This window comes from Heterodontus francisci, unplaced genomic scaffold (assembly GCF_036365525.1).
Source record: "Heterodontus francisci isolate sHetFra1 unplaced genomic scaffold, sHetFra1.hap1 HAP1_SCAFFOLD_50, whole genome shotgun sequence".
In the NCBI taxonomy this organism is placed as follows: Eukaryota; Metazoa; Chordata; class Chondrichthyes; order Heterodontiformes; family Heterodontidae; genus Heterodontus; species Heterodontus francisci.
In genome coordinates, this window is record NW_027140867.1 from 6258199 (window position 1) to 6266715 (window position 8517).

The following is an 8517-nucleotide window of genomic DNA, read 5'->3' on the forward strand; positions in this document are numbered from 1 at the left end:
TTACTTGGTGTAAGTGAGTGTCTGTGATACTGGGTATCAGTGTATGCCTTTGTTACTTGGTGTCAGTGTATGTCTGTGTTACTTGGTGTCAGTGTGTGTCTGTGTTACGGTGGGTCAGTGTGTGTCTGTGTTACTGGGGGTCAGTGTGTGTTTCTAACTCGTTGTCAGTGTGCGTCTGTGTTACTGGGTATCAGTGTCTGTCTTTGAAATTGGTGTAATTGTGTGTCTGTGACACTAGGTGTCAGTATTTAGTTTAGTTCAGAGTGAGAGCACTGAAACATGCTCTTTGGCCCACCTGGTCTGAGCCGACCATCAACCAACCATTTATACTAATCCTACACGAATCCCATATTCCAATAACATCCCCACCGATCCCTATATATTTCCCTACCACCTACCTATACTAGGGGCAATTTATAATGGCCAACTAACCTACCAACCTGCAAGTCTTTGGCATGTGGGAGGAAACCGGAGCACCCGGAGGAAACCCACGCAGACAGCGGGAGAACTTGCAAACTCCGCACAGGCAGTACCCAGAATCGAACCCGGGTCCCTGGAGCTGTGAGGCTGCAGTGCCAACCACTGCGCCACTGTGCCGCCCAGTGTGTATCTGTGTAACTGGGTGTCAGTGTATGTCTTTGTAACTTGGAGTCAGTGTGTGTCTGTGTTTCTGGGTGTCAGTGCATGTCTTTGTGACTTGGTGTCAGTGTATATCTGTGTTACTTGGTGTAAGGGTGTGTCTTTGTTACTTGGTGTAATTGTATGTCTTTGTTACTTGTTGTCAGTGTATGTCTGTGTTACTTGGTGTCAGAGTATGTCTTTGTTACATGGTGTAAGTGTGTGTCTGTGTTACTTGGTGTAAGTGTGTGTCTGTGTTCCTGGGTATCAGTGTATGTCTTTGTTACTTGGTGTCAGTGTATGTCTTTGATACTTGGTGTAAGTGTGTGTCTGCGTTACTGGGTATCAGTGTATGTCTTTGTTACTTGGTGTCAGTGTATGTCAAAATACTTGGTGTAAGTGTATGTCTTTGTTACTTGGTGTAATTGTCTGTCTTTGTTACTTGGTGTCAGTGTATGTCTGTGTTACTTTGTGTAAGTGTGTCTTTGTTGCTGGGCATCAGTGTATGTCTTTGTGACTTGGTGTCAGTGTATTTCTTTTTTTACTGGGTGTCAGTGTGTGTTTGTTTGTGGGACTGGGTGTCAATGTGTATCTGTGACACTAGGTGTCAGTATTTAGTTTAGTTTCGAGATACAGCACTTAAACAGGACCTTCGGCCCACCGAGTCTGTGCCGACCATCAACCACACATTTATACTAATCCTACACTAATCCCGTATTCCTATCACATCCCCACGTATCCCTATATATTTCCCTACCACCTACCTTTTCTAGGTGCAATTTATGATGGCCAATTAACCTATCAACCTGCAAGTCTTTGGCATGTGGGAGGAAACCCACGCAGACACAGGGAGAACTTGCAAACTCCGCACAGGCAGTACCCAGAATCGAACCCGGGTCCCTGGAGCTGTGAGGCTGCGGTGCTAACCACTTCGCCAATGTGCCCCCCAGTGTGTGCCTGTGTTGCTGGGTATCAGTGTATGTCTTTGTTACTTGGTGTCAGTGTATGTCAGTGTTACTTGGGGTCAGTGTGTTTGTTTGTGTTACTGGGTGTCAGTGTGTGTCTGTGTTATTTGGTGTAAGTGTGTGTCTTTGTGACTTGCTGTCAGTGTATGTCTGTGTTACGGTGGGTCAGTGTGTGTCTGTGTTACTGGGTATCAGTGTATTTCTTTGTTACTTGGTGTCCGTGTATGTCTTTGTTACTTGGTGTAAGTGTGCGTCCGTGTTTCTGGGTATCAGCGTATGTCTTTGTTACTTGGTGTCAGTGTATGTCAAAATACCTGGTGTAAGTGTATGTCTTTGTTACTTGGTGTAATTGTCTGTCTTTGTTACTTGGTGTAAGTGTGTGTCTTTGTTACTTGATGTCAGTGTATGTCTGTGTTCCATGGTGTAAGTATGTGTCTTTGTTACTTGGTGTAAGTGTATGTCTTTGTTACTTGGTGTCAGTGTATGTATTTTTTACTTGGTGTCAGTGTGTGTCAGTGTTACTGGGCATCAGTGTATGTCTTTGTGACTTGATATCAGTGTATGTCTTTGTTACTTGGAGTCAGTGTAAGTCTTTGTTACTGGTGTCAGTGCGTGTCTTTGTGACTTGGTGTCAGTGTATGTCTTTGTTACTTGGTGTAAGTGTGCGTCTGTGTTACTGGGTATCAGTGTATGTCTTTGTTACTGGGTATCAGTGTATGTCTTTAAGACTTGGTATCAGTGTATGTCTTTGTTACTTGGAGTCAGTGTAAGACTTTGTTACTGGTGTCAGTGCGTGTCTTTGTGACTTGGTGTCAGTGGATGTCTTTGTTACTTGGTGTAAGTGTGTGTCTGTGTTACTGGGTATCAGTGTATGTCTTTGTTACTTGGTGTCAGTGTATGTCATAATACTTGGTGTCAGTGTATGTCTTTGATACTTGGTGTAATTGTCTCTCTTTGTTACTTGGTGTAAGTGTGTGTCTGTGTTCCTTGGTGTAAGTGTATGTCTTTGTTACTTGGTGTCAGAGTGTGTCTGTGTTACTGGGTATCAGTGTATGTCTTTGTGACATGGTGTCAGTGTATGTCTTTGTTACTGGGTGTCAGTGTGTGTCTTTGTGACTTGGTGTCAGTGTATGTCTTTGTTACTTGGTGTAAGTGTGTGTATGTGATAATGGGTATCAGTGTATGTCTTTGTTACTTGGTGTCAGTATATGTCTTTGTTACTTCGTGTCAGTGTATGTGTTTGTGACTTGTTGTCAGTGGATGTCTTTGTTACTGGGTGGCAGTGTTTGTCTTTGTTACTTGGTGTAAGTGTATGTCAAAATACTTGGTGTAAGTGTATGTCTGTGTTACTTGGTGTAAGTGTATGTCTTTGTTACTTGGTGTAAGTGTGCGTCTGTGATACTGGGTATCAGTGTATGTCTTTGTTACTGGGTATCAGTGTATGTCTTTGTTACTGGGTGTCAGTGTGTGTCTTTGTGACTTGGTGTCAGTGTATGTCTTTGTTACTTGGTGTCAGAGTGTGTCTGTGTTACTGGGTATCAGTGTATGTCTTTGTGACTTGGTGTTAGTGTATGTCTTTGTTACCTGGTGTAAGTGTATGTCTTTGTTACTTGGTGTCAGTGTATGTCTTTCTAACTTGGTGTCAGTGTGTGTCAGTGTTACTGGGCATCAGTGTATGTCTTTGTGACTTGGTATCAGTGTATGTCTTTGTTACTTGGAGTCAGTGTATGTCTTTGTTACTGGTGTCAGTGCGTGTCTTTGTGACTTGGTGTCAGTGTATGTCTTTGTTACTTGGTGTAAGTGTGTGTCTGTGTTACTGGGTATCAGTGTATGTCTTTGTTACTTGGTGTCAGTGTATGTCATAATACTTGGTGTCAGTGTATGTCTTTGATACTTGGTGTAATTGTCTGTCTTTGTTACTTGGTGTAAGTTTGTGTCTGTGTTCCTTGGTGTAAGTGTATGTCTTTGTTACTTTATGTAAATGTATGTCTTTGTTACTTGGTGTCAGTGTATGTCTTTGTTACTTGGTGTCAGAGTGTGTCTGTGTTACTGGGTATCAGTGTATGTCTTTGTGACTTGGTGTCAGTGTATGTCTTTGTTACTGGGTGTCAGTGTGTGTCTTTGTGACTTGGTGTCAGTGTATGTCTTTGTTACTTGGTGTAAGTGTGTGTATGTGATACTGGGTATCAGTGTACGTCTTTGTTACTTGGTGTCAGTGTATGTCTTAGTTACTTCGTGTCAGTGTATATGTTTGTGAATTGTTGTCAGTGGATGTCTTTGTTACTGGGTGGCAGTGTTTGTCTTTGTTATTTGGTGTAAGTGTATGTCAAAATACTTGGTGTAAGTGTATGTCTGTGTTACTTGGTGTAAGTGTATGTCTTTGTTACTTGGTGTAAGTGTGCGTCTGTGTTACTGGGTATCAGTGTATGTCTTTGTTACTGGGTATCAGTGTATGTCTTTGTTACTGGGTGTCAGTGTGTGTCTTTGTGACTTGGTGTCAGTGTATGTCTTTGTTACTTGGTGTCAGTGTGTGTCTGTGATACTGGGTATCAGTGTATGACTTTGTTACTGGGTGTCAGTGTATGTCTTTGTTACTTTGTGTCGGTGTATGTCAAAATACTTGGTGTAAGTGTATGTCTGTGTTACTTGGTGTAAGTGTATGTCTTTGTTACTTGGTGTAAGTGTGCGTCTGTGTTACTGGGTATCAGTGTATGTCTTTGTTACTGGGTATCAGTGTATGTCTTTAAGACTTGGTGTCAGTGTATGTCTTTGTTACTTGGTGTAAGTGTGTGTATGTGATAATGGGTATCAGTGTATGTCTTTGTTACTTGGTGTCAGTATATGTCTTTGTTACTTCGTGTCAGTGTATGTGTTTGTGACTTGTTGTCAGTGGATGTCTTTGTTACTGGGTGGCAGTGTTTGTCTTTGTTACTTGGTGTAAGTGTATGTCAAAATACTTGGTGTAAGTGTATGTCTGTGTTACTTGGTGTAAGTGTATGTCTTTGTTACTTGGTGTAAGTGTGCGTCTGTGATACTGGGTATCAGTGTATGTCTTTGTTACTGGGTATCAGTGTATGTCTTTGTTACTGGGTGTCAGTGTGTGTCTTTGTGACTTGGTGTCAGTGTATGTCTTTGTTACTTGGTGTCAGAGTGTGTCTGTGTTACTGGGTATCAGTGTATGTCTTTGTGACTTGGTGTTAGTGTATGTCTTTGTTACCTGGTGTAAGTGTATGTCTTTGTTACTTGGTGTCAGTGTATGTCTTTCTAACTTGGTGTCAGTGTGTGTCAGTGTTACTGGGCATCAGTGTATGTCTTTGTGACTTGGTATCAGTGTATGTCTTTGTTACTTGGAGTCAGTGTATGTCTTTGTTACTGGTGTCAGTGCGTGTCTTTGTGACTTGGTGTCAGTGTATGTCTTTGTTACTTGGTGTAAGTGTGTGTCTGTGTTACTGGGTATCAGTGTATGTCTTTGTTACTTGGTGTCAGTGTATGTCATAATACTTGGTGTCAGTGTATGTCTTTGATACTTGGTGTAATTGTCTGTCTTTGTTACTTGGTGTAAGTTTGTGTCTGTGTTCCTTGGTGTAAGTGTATGTCTTTGTTACTTTATGTAAATGTATGTCTTTGTTACTTGGTGTCAGTGTATGTCTTTGTTACTTGGTGTCAGAGTGTGTCTGTGTTACTGGGTATCAGTGTATGTCTTTGTGACTTGGTGTCAGTGTATGTCTTTGTTACTGGGTGTCAGTGTGTGTCTTTGTGACTTGGTGTCAGTGTATGTCTTTGTTACTTGGTGTAAGTGTGTGTATGTGATACTGGGTATCAGTGTACGTCTTTGTTACTTGGTGTCAGTGTATGTCTTAGTTACTTCGTGTCAGTGTATATGTTTGTGAATTGTTGTCAGTGGATGTCTTTGTTACTGGGTGGCAGTGTTTGTCTTTGTTATTTGGTGTAAGTGTATGTCAAAATACTTGGTGTAAGTGTATGTCTGTGTTACTTGGTGTAAGTGTATGTCTTTGTTACTTGGTGTAAGTGTGCGTCTGTGTTACTGGGTATCAGTGTATGTCTTTGTTACTGGGTATCAGTGTATGTCTTTGTTACTGGGTGTCAGTGTGTGTCTTTGTGACTTGGTGTCAGTGTATGTCTTTGTTACTTGGTGTCAGTGTGTGTCTGTGATACTGGGTATCAGTGTATGACTTTGTTACTGGGTGTCAGTGTATGTCTTTGTTACTTTGTGTCGGTGTATGTCAAAATACTTGGTGTAAGTGTATGTCTGTGTTACTTGGTGTAAGTGTATGTCTTTGTTACTTGGTGTAAGTGTGCGTCTGTGTTACTGGGTATCAGTGTATGTCTTTGTTACTGGGTATCAGTGTATGTCTTTAAGACTTGGTAAAAGTGTATGTCTTTGTTACTTGGAGTCAGTGTAAGTCTTTGTTACTGGTGTCAGTGCGTGTCTTTGTGACTTGGTGTCAGTGGATGTCTTTGTTACTTGGTGTAAGTGTGTGTCTGTGTTACTGGGTATCAGTGTATGTCTTTGTTACTTGGTGTCAGTGTATGTCATAATACTTGGTGTCAGTGTATGTCTTTGATACTTGGTGTAATTGTCTCTCTTTGTTACTTGGTGTAAATGTGTGTCTGTGTTCCTTGGTGTAAGTGTATGTCTTTGTTACTTGGTGTCAGAGTGTGTCTGTGTTACTGGGTATCAGTGTATGTCTTTGTGACATGGTGTCAGTGTATGTCTTTGTTACTGGGTGTCAGTGTGTGTCTTTGTGACTTGGTGTCAGTGTATGTCTTTGTTACTTGGTGTAAGTGTGTGTATGTGATAATGGGTATCAGTGTATGTCTTTGTTACTTGGTGTCAGTATATGTCTTTGTTACTTCGTGTCAGTGTATGTGTTTGTGACTTGTTGTCAGTGGATGTCTTTGTTACTGGGTGGCAGTGTGTGTCTTTGTTACTTGGTGTAAGTGTATGTCAAAATACTTGGTGTAAGTGTATGTCTGTGTTACTTGGTGTAAGTGTATGTCTTTGTTACTTGGTGTAAGTGTGCGTCTGTGATACTGGGTATCAGTGTATGTCTTTGTTACTGGGTATCAGTGTATGTCTTTGTTACTGGGTGTCAGTGTGTGTCTTTGTGACTTGGTGTCAGTGTATGTCTTTGTTACTTGGTGTCAGAGTGTGTCTGTGTTACTGGGTATCAGTGTATGTCTTTGAGACTTGGTGTTAGTGTATGTCTTTGTTACTTGGTGTCAGTGTATGTCTTTTTTACTTGGTGTCAGTGTGTGTCAGTGTTACTGGGCATCAGTGTATGTCTTTGTGACTTGGTATCAGTGTATGTCTTTGTTACTTGGAGTCAGTGTAAGTCTTTGTTACTGGTGTCAGTGCGTGTCTTTGTGACTTGGTGTCAGTGTATGTCTTTGTTACTTGGTGTAAGTGTGTGTCTGTGTTACTGGGTATCAGTGTATGTCTTTGTTACTTGGTGTCAGTGTATGTCATAATACTTGGTGTCAGTGTATGTCTTTGATACTTGGTGTAATTGTCTGTCTTTGTTACTTGGTGTAAATGTATGTCTTTGTTACTTGGTGTCAGTGTATGTCTTTGTTACTTGGTGTCAGAGTGTGTCTGTGTTACTGGGTATCAGTGTATGTCTTTGTGACTTGGTGTCAGTGTATGTCTTTGTTACTGGGTGTCAGTGTGTGTCTTTGTGACTTGGTGTCAGTGTATGTCTTTGTTACTTGGTGTAAGTGTGTGTATGTGATACTGGGTATCAGTGTACGTCTTTGTTACTTGGTGTCAGTGTATGTCTTAGTTACTTCGTGTCAGTGTATGTGTTTGTGACTTGTTGTCAGTGGATGTCTTTGTTACTGGGTGGCAGTGTTTGTCTTTGTTATTTGGTGTAAGTGTATGTCAAAATAATTGGTGTAAGTGTATGTCTGTGTTACCTGGTGTAAGTGTATGTCTTTGTTACTTGCTGTAAGTGTGCGTCTGTGTTACTGGGTATCAGTGTATGTCTTTGTTACTGGGTATCAGTGTATGTCTTTGTTACTGGGTGTCAGTGTGTGTCTTTGTGACTTGGTGTCAGTGTATGTCTTTGTTACTTGGTGTCAGTGTGTGTCTGTGATACTGGGTATCAGTGTATGACTTTGTTACTGGGTGTCAGTGTATGTCTTTGTTACTTTGTGTCGGTGTATGTCAAAATACTTGGTGTAAGTGTATGTCTGTGTTACTTGGTGTAAGTGTATGTCTTTGTTACTTGGTGTAAGTGTGCGTCTGTGTTACTGGGTATCAGTGTATGTCTTTGTTACTGGGTATCAGTGTATGTCTTTAAGACTTGGTATCAGTGTATGTCTTTGTTACTTGGAGTCAGTGTAAGTCTTTGTTACTGGTGTCAGTGCGTGTCTTTGTGACTTGGTGTCAGTGGATGTCTTTGTTACTTGGTGTAAGTGTGTGTCTGTGTTACTGGGTATCAGTGTATGTCTTTGTTACTTGGTGTCAGTGTATGTCATAATACTTGGTGTCAGTGTATGTCTTTGATACTTGGTGTAATTGTCTGTCTTTGTTACTTGGTGTAAATGTATGTCTTTGTTACTTGGTGTCAGTGTATGTCTTTGTTACTTGGTGTCAGAGTGTGTCTGTGTTACTGGGTATCAGTGTATGTCTTTGTGACTTGGTGTCAGTGTATGTCTTTGTTACTGGGTGTCAGTGTGTGTCTTTGTGACTTGGTGTCAGTGTATGTCTTTGTTACTTGGTGTAAGTGTGTGTATGTGATACTGGGTATCAGTGTACGTCTTTGTTACTTGGTGTCAGTGTATGTCTTAGTTACTTCGTGTCAGTGTATGTGCTTGTGACTTGTTGTCAGTGGATGTCTTTGTTACTGGGTGGCAGTGTTTGTCTTTGATACTTGGTGTAATTGTCTCTCTTTGTTACTTGGTGTAAGTG